The following is an 18,531-nucleotide window of genomic DNA, read 5'->3' on the forward strand; positions in this document are numbered from 1 at the left end:
CTAGCCAAGTACTGAGGGGCGGCCTCCAGAGATAGGGCTGTTTACACTTAGCAGGAATGGTCAGCTGGCGTTAGCCAGTGGCAGGCAGAGATCCCTCTGGGCCGGGGCCCCAGCCTGGAGCCAAGTTTGGAAAGAACAAAGAGGTCGTTTTCAGAAGTTGCTGGATGAATGCTTTTGAGGAACTGCAAGGTTAGGAGCAACTGTGTCCATTAAAAGTCAGAAATCTTCACGGGAGGTTGTGACCTGATCAGGAAAACTAGAAAAAGAAAGTATCGAACCTACCTGTGTGGCTGTCACCGTGTTGGGATGCAAGATGCGAGCAAGGTGGCGCTACAGAAATAAAACAAAAACCAGACCAAACAAAAATAATGATTGCGGTGATAATGTAATAATTTGGGTTTTATTTATTTTTTTTTTGGTGGTGGTTGGAAGGGGACTATTTTAGACATTATGAAAGATGTTGGGGTCTAGTTTGAGAACTTAGTATATCAGAAAAGGTCTCTAGGGGCGCCTGAGTGACTCAGTCGGGTAAGCGGCCAACTTTGACTCAGTTCACAATCTCAAGATTAGTGAGTTCGAGCCCCGCATCGGGCTCTCTGCTGTCAGCACAGAGCCTGCTTAGGATCCTCTGTCTCCCTCTCTCTGCCCCTCTTCCTCTCTCTCTCTTTCTCTCTCTCTCGCTCTCTCTCTCTCTCTCTCAAAAATAAACATTTAAAAAAAAAGAAAGAAAAGAAAAGGACTCTATATTACCGGGACCACAGTAACCAACATCATTGCTCTCACAGTCTTGACTAATGTAAAACATTCCATAATTATTGTACATGCAGGTTCCTAGGTTTCTAGTCTGAAAATGGCCTTTGGGGTCAGTCTTCCACCTCCTGTTGCTTCCTCCTGAGTAAGCCGGGGCCCCAGAGGTCCTGCAGGCTTGCGTACCTTCCCTGTCTGTCTGTCTTTCTGGCAGGCCTGTCTGTCTTTGTTTGTCATCGCACTGACACGCTTCACTTGGACAGGGATTCTTGTCTGTTGCTGGAAGAGGCCCTATCGTGAACTGTCTCCATCCCTTCTCGAAGTCTTTGTGCTGCTCTCCGTCCGTATTTCCTCTTTGGTATGTTTGCCGTGCACTTTCTTCCAACATAGTTGAGTGTTGGCGATTCTTGGAGGAATCTTGGGAGGAAGTCGCTTTCAGCACCTTCAGGCCTGTCTAAACAGGCAGAATTTCTCTGGTATTTCTTTCATTCTCTTAGATCTATTTGAGCTGGCACAGAAACATTTAGCTTTTTTTTTTTTTTTTTTTTTTTATTTATTCATTTTGAGAAACACAGAGACAGTGTGAGTGGGGGGAGGGAGAGAGAGAGGGAATCCCAAGCAGGCTCTGCACTGTCAGCACAGAACCCTGCGAGGGGCTCAAACTCTCAAACTGTGAGATCATGACCTGAGCCACAACCAAGAGTCGGATGCTTAACTGACTGAGCCACCCAGGCGCCCCCAAAACACGTAGCTTTAGGAAGGAAGGAGAAAGAAGGTTCTCAGGAAGTTTCCTCTGTTAATATTTGAACCAGAAGACATGGCAGAACGGAGAAGGTACATGATGAATTGTTTCTAAACATCGTGAACTATTTATGTGATTAAATAAAAAGAGTTTGAACATGCAGGTGCAGCCCTGGTCATTAATAACAGATTGGTATATGGTTGTTTTATTAACTACTTCCTTTCTGACTTTCCGCTTTGTGTCAATTTCTGCCTTTATCACCATGAACTTAAGATTATAAGTCAATGCGTGGGGCACCTGGGTGGCCCAGTCGGTTAGGCATCTGACTCTTGGGTTCGGCTCAGGTCATGATCTCATGGTTTGTGGGATCAAGCCCCGCAGCAGGCTCTGTACTATTCGTGTGGAGCCTGCTTGGGATTCTCTCTCTCCCCCCCCCCCTCCCCTATTAGCTCTGCTCCTCTCCCACTCACACTATCTCTGTCTCTCTCCAAAGAGATAAGAAAAAAGATTGTAAATCAGTAATTGATGGCTTCGTTTTTGTGTTCATTGCCGATATATGCCTTTTCATCGATGTTTTCTCTTTTCGTGGAAGTTTTTCGTTTTTCCCTGGTTTATAGAACATACCAACAAGTGCCAGCTACCTGACACGCTGAGCTGCTGGGTGACAGCATCATATCTTATTCTCAGGAACCCTGCTGGATAGGAGCCGTCCCCATTATACAGATGAGAACACTGAGAATCAGTGAGTAAGTTGTATAGGGTCACCTCGTTGGTTGGAAATTTAGTTTTTTCCTGCTACTATTCCATCCCAAGAGCCAGGGCTATTTTAACCATTCCACTCTGACTTCGTTTCCGGCGAAATTGTTTCACCCCAAAACTAGAGAGTCTCCAAGACCCAAGACATCTACCATTCCAGGTATTTCTCTGTGTCGTGGGTTTGGAGGCAACTGCTTTGTGCTTTCCCAGGCTGAGTGCAGAGTTGCAATGCTTCGCCCCAGAGGCTGCTTTAAAAGCCACGTCGATAAAGCTTTGGAATCCTGCTAAACCCTGTTCTGGAGACGGATTTGGCAGGATCTTGATAAATGAGACACTTTAGAGCAATTTCCTGCCAGGAGATTGTGATTACACGAAGCTAGACACCGTGGAAAGGTCTCTCTCTTTCATCTGACCCAAGTGATGCCTTAAACACATCATTGTTATAATAAATTTGTGTAGCAAAGCAAGCAGTCACTTACGTGTAAACCCTACGGTTAATTCCACATGAGAACAAACCCCTGAGAACAACTTCACCGTGTTTTATGTTTTTGAATTGATGTCAGCTTTTAAATATATACAGATGTTGACATTTTAAAGCCCAGATAAAATTCTTGTGGTGCTGTTGATTGGATCTGGGTGCTTTTTTGCTAGTGGTTCATTTATAAGCATTAGGCCCAAATGAGATCTTTCAGGGGTCCACGGTGCACAGACGCAGTTGATATTCTGGTTGATGGGGGCTTGCAGAAGCTAGAGTTACTCTTGCTGAATATTCTGCCTGTCCCCATGGGGACTTCTGAGATACCTAGTCCCCATGGGGACTTCTGAGATACCGTTTAGGAACCTTCCTTTAATCTAGGTAGTTTGTGTTCTCTTGGAACACAGAAGGAAGTAAAAAATAACATATTTCAGGCTCTGTTCATTGTACTTCCTTTAGGGCTGTATTTCGCCTTTCCGCTAAAGCTGCAGGGCATAACCAAAGTTGCCCAGCACCTGTACCCTCCTGTCCCACCCACAGCCTCACGCACCTTTGAGTAAAGCACTCATCAGTGTTGTCTGTATTCATTCCAATTCGAAGTCAGTCATTTCATGATATGCAATGCATGATGAGCTGTTTTTGTTGTTGTTAAACTATGGTTTTAATGTTTATTTTTGAGAGAGAGAGAGAGAGAGAGAGAGAGCGCGAGTGGGGGAAGGGCAGAGAGAGAGAGGGAGGCACAGAATCTGAAGCAGGCTCCAGGCTCTGAACTGTCAACACAGAGCCCGATGCGGGGCTCGAACCCACGAACTGTGATCATGACCTGAGCCAAAGCTAGACGCCTAACTGACTGAGCCACCCAGGTGCCCCCTAAACTATTTTTTGATATAAATTTTGCTGAGCAGTGCTGGGTGTCTTGTTGGTATGATTTTGGTGGTTTCTCTGGTTTGTAGTAACATCCTGAATCTGGCCAGATAGAAGACCAGCCCCTGGTTATGAAATTTTCTGTTGTTTTGTTGTTGTTGTTGTTTGCTAGTGGCTGTGGGTTAAAGTTAACTGTCTTAGTGCTTATAAATCATTGGTTTTATTGCTGCCTTTAACATTTCTTGATAAGGCATGTATGAAATACTATAGAGCAAAACTGCTTTTACGTCCATATGTATATTTGCACTATGTGCTGGTATATGAATATTTTTTTTTTCCTGGAAATCAGCATTAGAAACTTACTAGTTGTTCCCTTATGAAGATGGTCTAGTCTAGGCTGGGTCACTTTTCATTGTGTGCCTCTGAACAATTACAGTTTCCTAAAGGCATGCCTTGAGACAGATCTTGCCAGGGTTAATTGGATGGTGAAATTACAGGCCTTTTTCTGTTGTCCCTAAAATGTCACTTAAAAAAGCTCATCCTTGGACATGAAAATATTAAAAATACTTGTAATCGGCTTAACTTGTTAAAGCTTTTAAAAACTCTTGGTATTTAGTTTCAGATGTTATGAGCCAAGCATCTTCTCCATTTGGGATCAGAACTAGCCCTACAATGCATGCTGCTTGAAGGGATACCAGAGAAGAGGGGAGCCTGGGTGGCTCGGTTGCTTAAGCCTCTGACTTTGGCCCAGGTCATGATCTCGTGGTTTGTGAGTTCGAGCCCCACGTCAGGTTCTTTGCTGACAGATTCCGTGTCTCCCTCTCTCTCTCTGCCTCTCCCCCTCCTCGCACTCTGTCTCTGTCTCTTTCTCTCAAAAATAAACATTAAAAAAATTAAAAACAAATCAATGATAACAGAGAGGAAAGTGTCCAAGTTCTTCTCTCCACTCAGTAAGCCTCCCTGGAGACCATTGCAGGTGAGGGTAGGCAAGGGGTGGGACCACTTAAGAAGCTCCCACCCCAGTACAGCAATGATGGAGTTTCACACTATGACTCCCTTGACTCACCGTGACTCAGTTATTGGGAAGGGCCCCGATTTTGGACTCAGACACATCCCAGGCTCAGATATCAGCTCTGCCATTTTTAGGACGTCAAGTGTCTCCAGAGCTCTGGTTTCTCACTTGTAGAATGGAGTTGCACGCACGTCAGTGGGGGTGATGTGAGTATGAGTAACGATCCCTGAAGAGTGCCTTGTATATAACGGATCGTAAATACATTCCTATTCTTCAAGGAAAAGGAGGAAGCTGGCTACTTGGCTATAGGTAAGCCTGCAGCAGACATTTGGATAAGCGAGTGCCTCCAGTGTTACGGCAGCTTTTGCCCAGAGTTCAGACCTCTCTGTGCTGTTGCTGTTTGGTTCTATGCTGCCTTCTGTCCAGAAGAATGAGAAAAGATAGGACAGACAGCATGCATAGGAGCTGGTAGTAAATTGCAGCATTTCAGAAATTAACTGGAGACACATTTCAGGGAGCAAGAAAGCTGACCTCTCCGTCCAGTCCGTTTTACTCAACCTGAGGCTGTTATTTTTAGAGTTGAGACGCTACCCCCTCCTTTTTGTTTTTCTTTTCTTAACTTTAGGTTTTTACTTTCACTTTTAAGGCGTTCTTCCCTTTTGCATTTTAAAGTAAGTCTTGACGTGAGAAAGCTGGTCTTGGGCATGCATGCATTGATTGCATTTTCTTGGTGATTCCAGTATCATTTGATGAGAGCCCCGCCGCTCCTTGGGGAAACCAGACCGTGTTTCCTAAGTATATGTGGACGAATTAATACCTCAGAAGGTTGACTTTGGAAGGTGACACCTAATCAATGGCTTCGTTGGGTTCATAGCCTACGTTTCTGATTGCTTAAAAAGAGAGGGGAAAAAAAGAAAGTATTGATTAGCCAGGATTTCGTGTTTCGATGGAGCCATAGAGAAAACAAAAGCAGTTCCTGCTTTCAAAAAAGTATAGCTCCGTGGAGAGTCGAGATAGATCTTCCTGAAAAGATTATTAGAGGCTCCCTCTTGGGAGCAGAGAGGGTTTTTAAGTGGGGGGGCGAGTTCTGTTTGGACTGAGAAGCGGAGGGAAAATGTGGCTTGGTTCTGGGGAGGAAGTGACCCTCAAAGTCATGCTGAGGTCGCTGGGGAGAGAAGGGCACTGTTTATGTCTGTTCCACCCACACCGCCTGGCCTCCTGGAATTTTGCCGGTAGGCCCTTTACTGTGCTGCCCCTTTTAGGAACGATGTCTGTGAAGCAGGAAGCTGGGTGATAGAGACCGAGGGAGGGACAAGGTGGCATAAAGAATGAGAACGTAAAGTTGGGCTGCTAGGCCTGCGCGTGGCTCTGGTACCTGTGAACCGTGTGACGTTGGGCAAGTCACTTAAGCTTCCTGTGCCTCAGTTTGCCCATCTGTGAAATAAAGCTTCTGATAGTATCTACCTGATAGGGTAATGAGGATTCAGCGACAACATACCCGCAGTTTGATAGGTGACGCCCCGCCTGCTGTTTTGGTAAACCTCGATGGCGGGAGGCTCGCGTTAGCTCTAAAGAACTAGAACGTGTCATGTTTGCTGACCCTAACGATTGCCTCGTATTTAAAAACGCACTTGCCTCATTTTAGCTCCACGGGGAGGTTTGTTGCGGATGTTTCTGATCGCTCCACGCCTTTTTCTAGCTGGTAGTCTATGAAATGAGCTGCAAGGTGCACGCCATGAGAGACCCCAGACCGTGGGGTGAGTTCATTTGGGAGCTATCCATCGAAGCTGTGCTGAGACAGGGGACGCTTCATCGAGCTGGCGCTGACATTGATGGGATCCAAGACGTGGGGGAAAAAGAAATCGATACAACCTTTTTAAAAGATAGATGGTTTTAATATGGATAATAGTGTGCTTTACCTTTTCATTTGAGAGATGCGGCTGTAATGGAATGCCATATAAACGCTAATGCGCGCTGACTACTTCCTGATAGTGGGTAACCCCTTTGGGCATTGAGATAAAAAGTTCAGTGATCTGGGCACATGTCACTTTGATGTGTCATAACAGGTTGAGAGACATCCTCTTCAAATGAACCATTAATGAACCTTTAATCTGTGTTTAAAAAAACCCAAAACTTTCTTAACACACAGTCTTGGTTGTGTGTGTATATATGATTTGTTTTATTTCACTCACGGCAGTTTTCCACATTCGCTTTAGACATTTGAATTAGTTTGCAGGTGATGGAATACACGTAAATCGTTGCTTGTGCATATGTCTTGAAGGTCGCCGCTGTTGTCTTTTCTTCTCTTGGGGACGCTAGCTGTCTCAGGACCGAAAGCGATCTCAGCTTACTGAAATCCAAATGTTGATGGGAGGAGGGGACAGTAGCTGGCTTTGTAGACCTGCAGTCATGCCCAGTTTGGGGGCCCTGCAGCCCTTGGTGGATTGTTTCAGCGATCAGTTTATGTGGGCTCCTTTCTTTGCTGCTGGAGTTGACGGGCTTCATTGTCAACTTGCCGACCGCAGTTTCGTAAAGGCGATACGAGTAGATCGTTCCATTATGAAATGATTGGGGAAACCCAGATGGGAGGGTGCAGGCAGATAAAATGTGCCCCATCCTCAACAAGAGGAGCCTCTAAAGAGGGCCTCTAACAAGGCTGTGTCAGGACTGGCCGCCATTACTGATTTAATGGTCTGTACCCAGTGCATGGAAGCTGCCCACACAACTTATCACAGAGCAATAAATATGTTACCCAACATCACTTGATAATGAAACATTTATTAAAAAGCTTAATACAAGTGGAGCTTTTTGGGTTGATGGAATATACCGGTCTCTGTGCAGGCTTGGAGTTCTGGTAAATATCCCGTCACGATAGTTGTAGAAGGAATCGCCTTCCGAATGAATTCGTTCATTCCCATTCCCTCCAGACTTAACCGCTGTGTGCCAGGTACTGTTCTAGGCGCTGAAGATGCAGGGCTGAACGAGGCAAACACAGTCTCATCCCCTCAAAGGACTTCGTTATTATGGGGGGGTGGGGTGGGAGTGGATGGGGGAAGACCAAATCAATTAATCAGCTAAGTTGGAGGCCATGATGAATGTCAGGTGTGACAAGAGATTATGGCGCAGAAGTGCAGTTTCATACGAGAGGGCCAAGGTCAGGGCAAGGTTGAGGATTCGGGTTAGGGTTAAGGTAAGGCTCCCTAAAGAGGCGATGGTTGGTCTAGACCTGCAAGGGCTAAATGTTTGATCCCTGGGAGAACAGATTATGTCACTGACAGGTCTGAACGAACAAAACAACATCCCTAGACTTTTACCCCAAAGGTTTGCTGCACCCATTTCCCCCTCGATGGGGGCTGCTACTTTCTCCTTCGTGCAAGTGTTACTGTCAGACCCGGTACGACTGAACATCATGGAAAGGATGACCACTCCTGGGCGGGGTCTTCACTGTGGGTTCGGTGAGTTATCCTCCTTGCTCACAGCCCACGGTGACAGAACTTTGCATCCGACAAGAGCTCCTTCTGTTTTTACTTGCCCATCACATGGGCTGGTAGGGTGAGCCCAGGGCTGTGGCGAGGTTTGCTCTAGCTTGCCTTTCATGGCTAAAACATACGCAATTTCACATGATGCTGTTAGCTTTTTGGAAATGACACACTGTCCTATTCTCACTCGGTCAAGATTTTACCCACTTGGGCGGCGCCTGGGTGGCTGAGTCGGTTAAGCGTCTGAATTTGGCTCAGGCCACGATCTCATGGTTTGTGATTTCGAGCCCCATAGCAGGCTCCGCGCTGGCAGTGAAGAGCCTGGTTGGGATTCTCACTCTCTCCCTTTCTTTCTGCTCCTCCCTCCTCGTGCTTTCTCTCTCTCTCTCAAAATAAGTCAATATGAAAAGAAGAAATAAAATAAATACAAAAAAGATTCCGTCAACTGTGTCAAGATACGTGCTGGAAATTAGAGCTTCATCTTCTTTCAGAGTGACTCTTTTCAACTATGGATTATTTGTAGCCCTTTTCTGTCAATTATGAAGCTTTGAATTGTATTGGGTATTTACAGAAAATGAACCAAAGCAGCCAGAGCAGCTTTGCGATGGTGCGAGTGTCTGACTCAAAATCCTTTATGCTCTGGAAACTCGACCCTGCCACAGGGGCCTCAGTTGGTTCTCTGTTGATTAACTCTAAGTACAGAGCAGTGTATTTTGTCTCCTTCAGGACAGAAAATCCTGGTAATACAGAATTAAAACTTTATAGGAAGGCAACAATTTACAAAATATTAAACCCAAACCCAGATGCCATTCAAACCCTTGTGTAGATAGATATTTATACAGGTTGTTTTCCCCCTGGAAGTTTCTGTCCTGTATGAGATAGTGAACATGAAAACAGTTAATGGCAAATAAATAAGAACTCTACCAGCCTAATAACAGAACAGATTAACTAAATGTCTGTCGTAATTCCCTGATGCATCTGCACCAGGTGAATGAAGTGACTGCATTCATTTTTAAGAATTTATTTCTAGAACATTCTAAAGCTGTATGCCTGGGTTTTACTATCTTGCCTGTTGGAGCAGAACTAATTAGCTCTGTCGTGTTTTGAGTTGCCAAGGCCTCTTGAGTTGATCATTCTGAGGGAAGTCTTAGAAGACTCTTGATTCTTAGGTAGGATTTATGTTTTTGATATTAGTGCCGAGAGACAGATGGCAGTTCACTGGCACAGAGCCACTGCTCCCTTTTCTGAAGCCCGGGGCACATATTCATGCTGATGCCTTTGTGTTTCCCGTTGAGTCTCAGAATCATTTGCCATAATCGTTCATCAGGCCACTACCATCAGTTGATCTGGGTTGGCCATCAGAAATGTGGTTGTCATCTAAGATGATTTTGGACTGAACTTTCCCTTTCTGTTGGAGGAAAGTGCACGGAAAGTGCACAAACACAGAGCGTGAGTGGGGGAGGGGCAGAGAGAGAGAGAGAGAGAGAGAGAGAGAGAGGGAGCCACAGAATCCAAAGCAGGCTTCAGGGTCCAAGCTGTCAGCACAGAGCCCGACACGGGGCTTGAACTCACAAACCGTGAGATCATGACCTGAGCTAAAGTCAGATGCTCAAGCGACTGAGCCACCCGGGCACTCCAGCATGGATTTTCTTTAATATACTTGAAATCTAAAAGTACATTAAGGCAAATCACTGGACTCTCCAAAGAACTAACGCCATGGAATAGCCTTGAAAACAAATTTATCTAAGTGGATTTATACCTTACAATGGGGAACTGAGAGTTGTGTAGTTTTCCTTTTATTAACTCAGTGAGGGTCTGAACTCATGCAGACATGAACTCTGCAAGGTGAAATCACTGAGAGAACAGTCATAAAGCTAAGAGAAAACCGGCCTGAAATAATATATTTTGATTTTTTCTGCTTATTTATAGAATTCAGCGTGAAGGGACCAAGATAGCACAATCGACACACAGCATAGCCCAACACCTTTGGTACAGAACTGATCCATTTTGGGGGAAAAGCTGTCTCCATTGTGTTATTTTAAGTTTATTTATTTATTGAGACAGAGAGAGAGAGAGAGAGAGAGAGAGAGAGAATCCCAAGCAGGCTCCAGGCTCTGAGCTATCAATGCAGAGCCCGAGGTGGGGCTCGACCCCACAAACTGTGAGATCATGAACAGAGCTGAAATAAAGAGTCGGATGCTTAACCAGCCCAGCCCCCAGGCACCCCTCCATTGTGTTATCAAATGTGCATTGATGTTGAGTATTTATAGAGTGAGAGGCAGTAGAAAATGTCCTCATAGTCAAGTTTTAGGAAATATTTTATCCCAATGAGAAGCAATATGTTGATATTTATATGATGACATAAGAAGGGTGGCTGGGGACAATGATTTGAAAGCAGTGGCCCTTTGATTGCCAGTGGATAATACGGTGGAAATTTCACGTACATATGTAGGCTAGAAGCGTCTCTTGAAAACATCGGGCCACCTCTAGCCCTGTGCTGTCTCTGTCTTTCCTCGGTCTCCACCACCACTCAGCCTGAATGTATTTTTTTTTTTTCCTTTTCTGGCACCCGTGGTCCCCTGGGGTTCGGACCCTGCTGTAGGAACATAATGTCTTATTATTTCACCTAATGAACCTCTTAAACCTCTTAAACGTACCGCTTTACGGATCTGTGTATTCACTCCGGCCTCATCACTTAAGTGATAAAACTTAATGTAGATTTTGTTTCAAATGCTGGTAAACTGAAGTTTACCATCTTAACCATTTTCTGAGCACACAATTCAGTCCTTAAGTCCATTCACATTCTTGGGCAAGTATCACTACCCTCCGTCTCCAGAACTGTTTTCATCTTGCCAAACTGAAACTCTGTACCCATGAAACCACCATTTCCCATCTTTCCCTCCCTGCAACCCCCACCCCCCAGCCCCTGGCAACCACCGGTCTGCTTTTTGTCTCCACGAATGTGACTATCGTGTGGTAGAGTCCTTAGTGTTTGTCCTTTTGTGACAGCCTTGTTTCACTTAGTATAATGTCGTCGCGGTTCATCCATGTTGTAGCAGGTGTCAGAACTGTCTTCCTCCTAAGGTAGAATAATACTCTATTCTATGTATGTACTACCTTTTGCTTATCCATTCATCCAATGATGGACTTGGGTTTTTTCATCTTTGGCTATTGTGAAGAATGGTGCTACGAAGGTGGGTTGGTACAGAGAGCTCATCAAGTCCCTGCTTTCACTTCTTTTGGGAATATAACCAGAAGTAGAATTGTAGGAACATATCATAAGCCTGTTTCATTTTTGGAGGAGCCAGTATCCTGGTTTCTTTCTTTTTATTTTTTTAATTTACATCCAAGTTGGTTAGCGTATATTGCAACAATGACTTCAGGAGTAGATTCCTTAGTGCCCCTGACCCACGTAGCCCATCCCCCCTCCCACAACCCCTCCAGTAACCCTCTGTTTGTTCTCCGTATTTAAGAATCTCTTATGTTTTGTCCCCCTCCCTGTTTTTATATTATTTTTGCTTCCCTGCTCTTATGTTCATCTGTTTTGTCTCTGAAAGTCCTCATATGAGCGAAGTCATATGATGTTTGTCTTTCTTTGACTAATTTCACTTAGCATCATACCCTCCAGTTCCATCCACGTAGTTGCAAATGGCAAGATTTCATTCTTTTTGATTGCCGAGTAATACTCCATCGTGTATATCTACCACATCTTCTTTATCCATTCATCCCTCGATGGACATTTGGGCTCTTTCCATACTTTGACTATTGTCGCTAGTGCTGCTGTAAACATGGGGGTGCGTGTATCCCTTCGAAACGGCACACCTGTATCCCTTGGATAAATGCCTAGTAGTGTACTTGCTGGGTCACGGGTAGTTCTATTTCTTAGTTTTTTGAGCAACCTCCATACTGTTTTCCAGAGTGGCTGCCCCAGTTTGCATTCCCACCAGCAGTGCAAGAGAGTTCCTCTTTCTCTGCATCCTCGCCAACATCTGTTGTTGCCTGAGTTGTTAACGTGAGCCATTCTGACAGGTGTGAGGTGGTATCTCACTGTGGCTTTGATTCATTATCCTGTTTTCTGTAGAGGCTGTAGCATTTCACATTCCCACTAATCGTACCTAAGGATTCCAATTTGTCTAGGTCCTCACCAACACTTGCTATTTTCTGTTTTTCTTAATAGTAGCCCCCTCGATGGATGTGCGGTGGTATTTTATTGTGGTGTTGATTTGCGTTTCTCTAATGATTAATGATGCTGCATATAACTTCTTTTTAAAAAGTGTACTGAAGGTGCCAGACATAACCTTTTGAATTGTCATTGAAAGAAAATTACTCGGAGAGTCAAAAGATCTGGATTCTAGCCATATCTCTATGCTAATTAGCCGGTTGACCTTCAGTTCCATTTAACAAATGTTAATTAGGCCTCTGCCAAGTGCTGATAACCACACTGCAGTGCCAGAGAGAGAAGAAAATTTAACCGTAATTTTCCCATTCATGTCTCTGGTTTATAGTTTTTGTTGTTTGTGAAAATGAAACAGCTTAAATCTTCTCTAGGTTTTTAACACGTAATTTAGGTTTTAAGTGTAACTCAGAATCTCTTTAGAAGAGATAGGGCTGCCTGCCATAAAAATAAGACACGAAAACTGTAACTTAGAGGCGCCCCTAATTAGCCTTTGTAATTTTCTGTGCTGTTTTCCCACTCCAATGCACCAATAATTATAATGGCCACAGTGTCTCTTTGGATTCCTTAATTCTTTTTCTTTCTTTTTTTTTTTTTTTTCAACGTTTATTTATTTTTGGGACAGAGAGAGACAGAGCATGAACGGGGGAGGGGCAGAGAGAGAGGGAGACACAGAATCGGAAACAGGCTCCAGGCTCTGAGCCATCAGCCCAGAGCCCGACGCGGGGCTCGAACTCCCGGACCGCAAGATCGTGACCTGGCTGAAGTCGGACGCTTAACTGACTGCGCCACCCAGGAGCCCCTCCTTAATTCTTTTTAATTTAGATTTATGGCTGATTTACCCAGAAGAGAGAGCTGGTGATCCCTAGTTAGGAACAGCAATGCAGTCTGTAGGTACAAGCACGTATTTTGTGGTTAGGGAAAAACTGGTTCTAGTCTTTACACGGCCGTGTATCAGTGGAAAAATTGCTTAATCTTTATAATCCTTGGTTTTTCTCTCATGTTCCATGGGGTAATTTTACCCACCTTTGTTATGGTTGTGAGGATTCAGAAAACTCAGACAAAAAGAGTTCAATTCAGCGCGTGCCTACAGTCACCACACAACAAAGGGTCCCAAGTTCTCACCAACCAACGAATTACCCACTGGATTTGGAAATTTAACAAATGTGGCCGGTGTGTGATTTCTGGAGGTAATTGATTCATATTTGGGTGACGCTGAGATCAACACAGCTCGCTTGTGCAAATGTTAAGAAAACAGATTTTTCTATTCTGCTAAGGACTAAGTTACAGATATATTTGTTGAATGGATGAATGAATTTAAGCCATCATACTTGCCCTTATGAGAGTAAACATTAGTTTGCCATTGATCACAACCTTAAATGTCGGAGGACTCTTCATTTAGAAATGAAGGATTTTACCAGAGAGAATTTCCAAACTCTGTCACATTGCTGGTAACTTAAACAAGCGTTGCTGCACTCTTTCTCTAAAGCTTGAAGTTCTCAGATGGGTGTAACCTGACCTTTTTATAAAAGGTGTGTTAGGCTTGGGAAGGGCCAATGAATATGCTGTCAGGCTTGGCAAAACTGGGATTTATGTACATTTGACTTTTTAGAAATTTCTGATTGGGACGTCAGACACGTTGTCCCCTTTTCTCCCCCCTAAAGACATTTGGTAGATCATATTGATCCGTATTTTCCAAAATAGTTCCGAAAATTTAAAAACAATTTTTTTAACGTGTATTTATTATTGAGAGAGAGAGAGACACAGAGCGTGTGCAGGGGAAGGGCAGAGAGAGAGGAAGACACAGAATCCGAGGCAGGCTCCAGGCTCCGAGCTGTCAGCACAGAGCCCGACGCGGGGCTCGAACTCACAAACCGTGAGATCGTGACCTGAGCCGAAGTCGGACGCTTAACCTACTGAGCCACCCAGGCGCCCCAATAGTTCCTAACATTTTGATCTTTATAGCAACACACTAATTTTCTTGGTGAGATGATCAGTCTAGTCAGGGCTGTTGACAGAAATGATTTCAAATATACCTTTAGGGAAGATAGGTAAATTTCAAGTTTGGTCAGGCAGGTACTTTGGAGACCTAAGAGCGAAACGGGATTAGAAGATGTCTTTAGAACTGGTACTGTTTTTAGTAGAGAGCTGGCTTTCTTCTCTCCATCTGAGATCTTTGGTAATAGCATCAATTTAGATATGGAGGGCTAGAAAGTTAATTTTTTTTTTAGCAGTTTTATTTTTGACAAAGCACTCCTCACCATCTGATGTAATAAATATTTTAAAGATTATTTATTTGTACCTGTTTTCACCAAATAGTGATACATCCTATTTAGATAAAGAAGTCCAAGCATGGAGTGTTCCCCATGGGGAGTCCTTGGGGTGATTTGGTGGGAAGCAGTGGAGAAGGGCTTTGGGCTTATGCAGGACAGTTTTTAAAAAAAAAATTTTTTTTTGACGTGTATTTATTTTTGAGAAACAGAGTGAGACAAAGCATGAGCGGGGGAGGGGCAGAGAGAGAGGGAGACACAGAATCGGAAGCAGGCTCCAGGCTCTGAGCTGTCAGCAGAGAGCCCAACGCGGGGCTCGAACCCACGAACCGTGAGATCATGACCTGAGCTAAAGTCGGATGCTCCCAACCAGCTGAGTCACCCAGGCGCCCCTGCATGACATTGTTTAGGTTGGGAGGCTATTATTGAGTCACTGGCAAGGATCAGGAGGGGAAAAACTGTCTCAGGGATTGGGGTCTTTTCTGTGAGTGGGATTCTCAGCAGAGCAAAGGACCTTTTTCCAAAGGAAGCGTGACCTACCCGTTTTCTTATTTCCTGAATGGAGGCAGTGGGCGGTGGGTAATGTAAGCTGTGGTGTAGCCTTTGGCATTTCCAGCCGTGGGATGGATCCACTGTTACGGAAATCTGAATAACCAGAAGGCTAAGAAGGAAAAAGCAAATAGCAAACAAAAGACCCTTTGATCCTTCACCTGAGCTGGTCTCCCTCAACTCCTGCCGTGGCTTCTTCGCAGCTCACTTAAAACCTAAAGCCTTGGGGCGCCTGGGTGGCTCAGTTGGCTAAGCGTCCGACTTCGGCTCAGGTCACGATCTCCCAGTTCGTGAGTTCGAGCCCCGCGTCGGGCTCTGGGCTGACAGCTCGGAGCCTGGAGCCTGCTTCAGATTCTGTGTCTCCCTCTCTCTCTCTGCTCCTCCCCTGCTCACGCTTGGTCTCTCTCTCTTTCAAAAATAAATAAAAACATTAAAAAAAAAAAAAAAAAAACCTAAAGCCTTTGCTGGCCCCACAACCATCTCTGACATCACCTCCTCCCACCACCTGCTAGATCATGCAGGTCTGACTGTATTGACCACTCTGCTATTCCTACGCTAGAGGGGAGCACGCTTCTGGCTGTGGGGCATTGCGTGGACTCTTCTGTGTGTCTGGAATCATCTTCTCCAAATAGCCAAGTTATTCCTTTCTGTCACTGAAGTGTCTGCTCGTGTGTCACCACTTCTTCTCTGAAATGACTCCCATCTTCCCCTCCACACATGCATGTCCCCCTCAGGAACACAAGCTTCCAGGGAGCCGGTCCCCTGTCTGCCTTCGCTGTTGAACTGTGGAATAAATAAGAGGTCAAGTCAGACTTGGAAAGCTGATCCTGGGAGTTCATTCAAAAGAGGGACTTGCAGAGTTCACGATGGATCAGATCGAATTCAACCTTATCCTGCATACGTGTTGCACCCGCAATAGTGGTGTGTGAATTTACCGCAGTGACCTGGGAGATTACAAAGAAAAGTCATCTTGTTTTGGGGAACTTCACCATTTAAAGGATATTTATGGGGGTGCCTGGGTGACTCAGTCTGTTAAGTGTCCAACTCTTGACCTTTCCTTGGGCTCCAGGGTCATGAGGGCTTCTAACTCCTGCATGTTATTACATGAATACTATTACATGAACATAATACATGTTATTACATGCCTGCTAAATCCAGGCTTTAATTGACCAGGTTTCTCTAACCCTGCCTTATGGCAAATGGATTTATTTTAATGTTGTGAGTTTTACTTTCTGCTCTAATTATGAGCGACTTCTCTCACGGAGGAAACGCATACCTTTTTTTTATTGTTTTTTCCCTACCTCTTCCGCATCACCTGGGTCCACAGAAAGGCACCTGTCTACCTTTGAAAACGCAAATGATGTGAATGGTCCGGAGGAAGCAAAAGGAAGCAGTGCATAACGTACTTTGTAAATATTACAGTGAACTTGAGACAAATGAGATCATTTGTTGAAATTGATGCTTAATGAATTTCCCTAGAGAAACTTCCTGTAACAGGTGACAGTGGTATTTATCAAACACCCTGTTTAAATTGCTCTTACCTTTTTCTTTTTTAATGAGCATTTTGCGTGTTTCACCTTGTCTAGTTTATGTTCATTACTTGAGCCTTTTTTCTGAAAGAAGAGACACTGTTCCAAAAATAGTCATTGCCTGAAGGGGAAAAGCAAATTCTTCTCTTAGTATTGTAGTTTTGTTTTCTTTTTCAGCAGATTAAAGGATTTGATTGTTCAGGTGCTCTAGAAACGTTCTCTCCATGCTCTTTTGATCATACAGCCTATGAGCAGATACCTTTTGGCCAGGCACACCCAATATAAGTTTATATATTTGCTTATAAATTATGTACGTGTATTGTGGTACTGATATTGCATGTATTATTGAACACTCACAAAAATAGAAATTAAACGGACCTTGGAGATCCGTCTGGATGGAAGTTCCAGTGTTTTCTTTGCATGCCCCAGGTTGTGCTGGACACTTCCTGGGGTGTGCTCAGTCTACTCTGGCAGATGCCCCTCCCCCCCGCCACAGCCTAGAGCACTTCATGGGGTTTGCAGGACCTCAGTAAAAATGCAGCGTGAAAAGATGCCCAAAATCTGCATTAGGGAGGCTAGAAGGAGAATAATTTGCTGAAGATTCTGAAATAAACTCATTGGACCCTTTTTTTAAAGTTTATTTACTTATTTTGAGAGAGAGAGAGAGAGGGAGAGAGAGAGAGAGAGAGAGAGAGCCAGCATGATCAGGGGAGAGGAAGAGAGATTTATATATAGAGAGAATCCCAATCCACACTGTCAGTGTGGAGCCCGATGTGGGGCCCAATCTCAAGAACCACGAGATGAGGAACATAGTATGTGCTCAGTAAATGTGGCTGTTTATTTGCCCCCACCCCACCACTATGAGCTATTTGCGCATGGTCTGACTTTGTGAGATCCAGGCATATGAAGATGATTCTTCCGGAACTCCAAATAGTGTTTCTGTGAATGGATGTGGATAATGTTGGTTAGATCATGTTAATGGAAGGAAATAGTTTTTCTAACCATATCCAACGCTATCCAATAAAATCCTTGCTTGACTGGTAGATCTTTCTGGAATGAATGTATGCCATAGTTTAAAACTAGTGATGTTTATTTCCCATTATAAGCAACTTTGAATGGGACATCCGATCTAAGCCAGTATGGTCAGTGTGAGGTTGCATTTATTGGAAATGATATTTGTTTCAGGACTTTTAAAAAAATATTTATTTTTGAGAGAGAGAGAACCCGTGTGTGCGTGAGCAGGGTAGGGGCAGAGGATCCAAAGCGGGCTCTGTGCTGACAGCAGAGAGCCCGATGTGGGGCTCGAACTCACGAACCATGTGATCATGACTTGAGCTGAAGTCAGATGCTCAACCGACTACGCCACCCAGGCACCTTTATTTCAGAACTTTGAAAAATATTATAATGATGTTACGTTATGTCCATTTCTTGTATATGCCAATTAACCTAATTAGGCACATATTTAATTACTTTTGGGAAACTTATAAATCAGTGTTTTATTTCCTTCCCCTCTAGTTACGGTCATACATTTAAAAAAATTATTTTGAGAGAGAAAGAATACTGTGCATGTATTCAGGGGAAGGCCAGAGAGAGGGGGAGAGAATCTCAAGCAGGCTCCACTCAGTGTGGAACCCAACGTGGGGCTTGATCTCACAACTGTGAGATCATGATCTGGATGAAATCAAGAGTCAGATGCTTAACTGACTGAGCCACGTAGGCGCCCCTGTGATTATATATTTTATTTTGCCAATATAATCTATATTCTTTTATTCCAAGTAATGTTGCTTATTTTTAAAGTGAAAAAAAATAAATTATCCTTAAAAGGCTTTTAGTTGCAGTCACATAAATAATTACAGTATTATTAAGGACCATTTAGTGAAACTTTGTAATATTCTTATTGTACAATTATCATTAAATATATTAATCCATGGTAC

General features: G+C 44.0%; 1 protein-coding gene across 6 annotated transcripts in view; it reads left to right on the forward strand.

Moving 5' to 3' along the window:
* MCTP2 (multiple C2 and transmembrane domain containing 2) overlaps positions 1–18,531 on the forward strand; it is a 241,814-nt gene that overhangs the window by 6,482 nt on the left and 216,801 nt on the right. The window contains exon 2 of one of the 6 annotated variants that reach the window (XM_045448740.1): positions 16,396–16,470. The exons of the other annotated variants lie outside the window; for them this stretch is intronic. The gene's annotated coding sequence lies outside the window, so the exon portion shown is untranslated. The remainder of the gene's footprint in view (positions 1–16,395; positions 16,471–18,531) is intronic. 6 annotated transcript variants of the gene reach the window in all.

This window comes from Leopardus geoffroyi, chromosome B3 (genome assembly GCF_018350155.1).
Source record: "Leopardus geoffroyi isolate Oge1 chromosome B3, O.geoffroyi_Oge1_pat1.0, whole genome shotgun sequence".
NCBI classification, from domain to species: Eukaryota; Metazoa; Chordata; class Mammalia; order Carnivora; family Felidae; genus Leopardus; species Leopardus geoffroyi.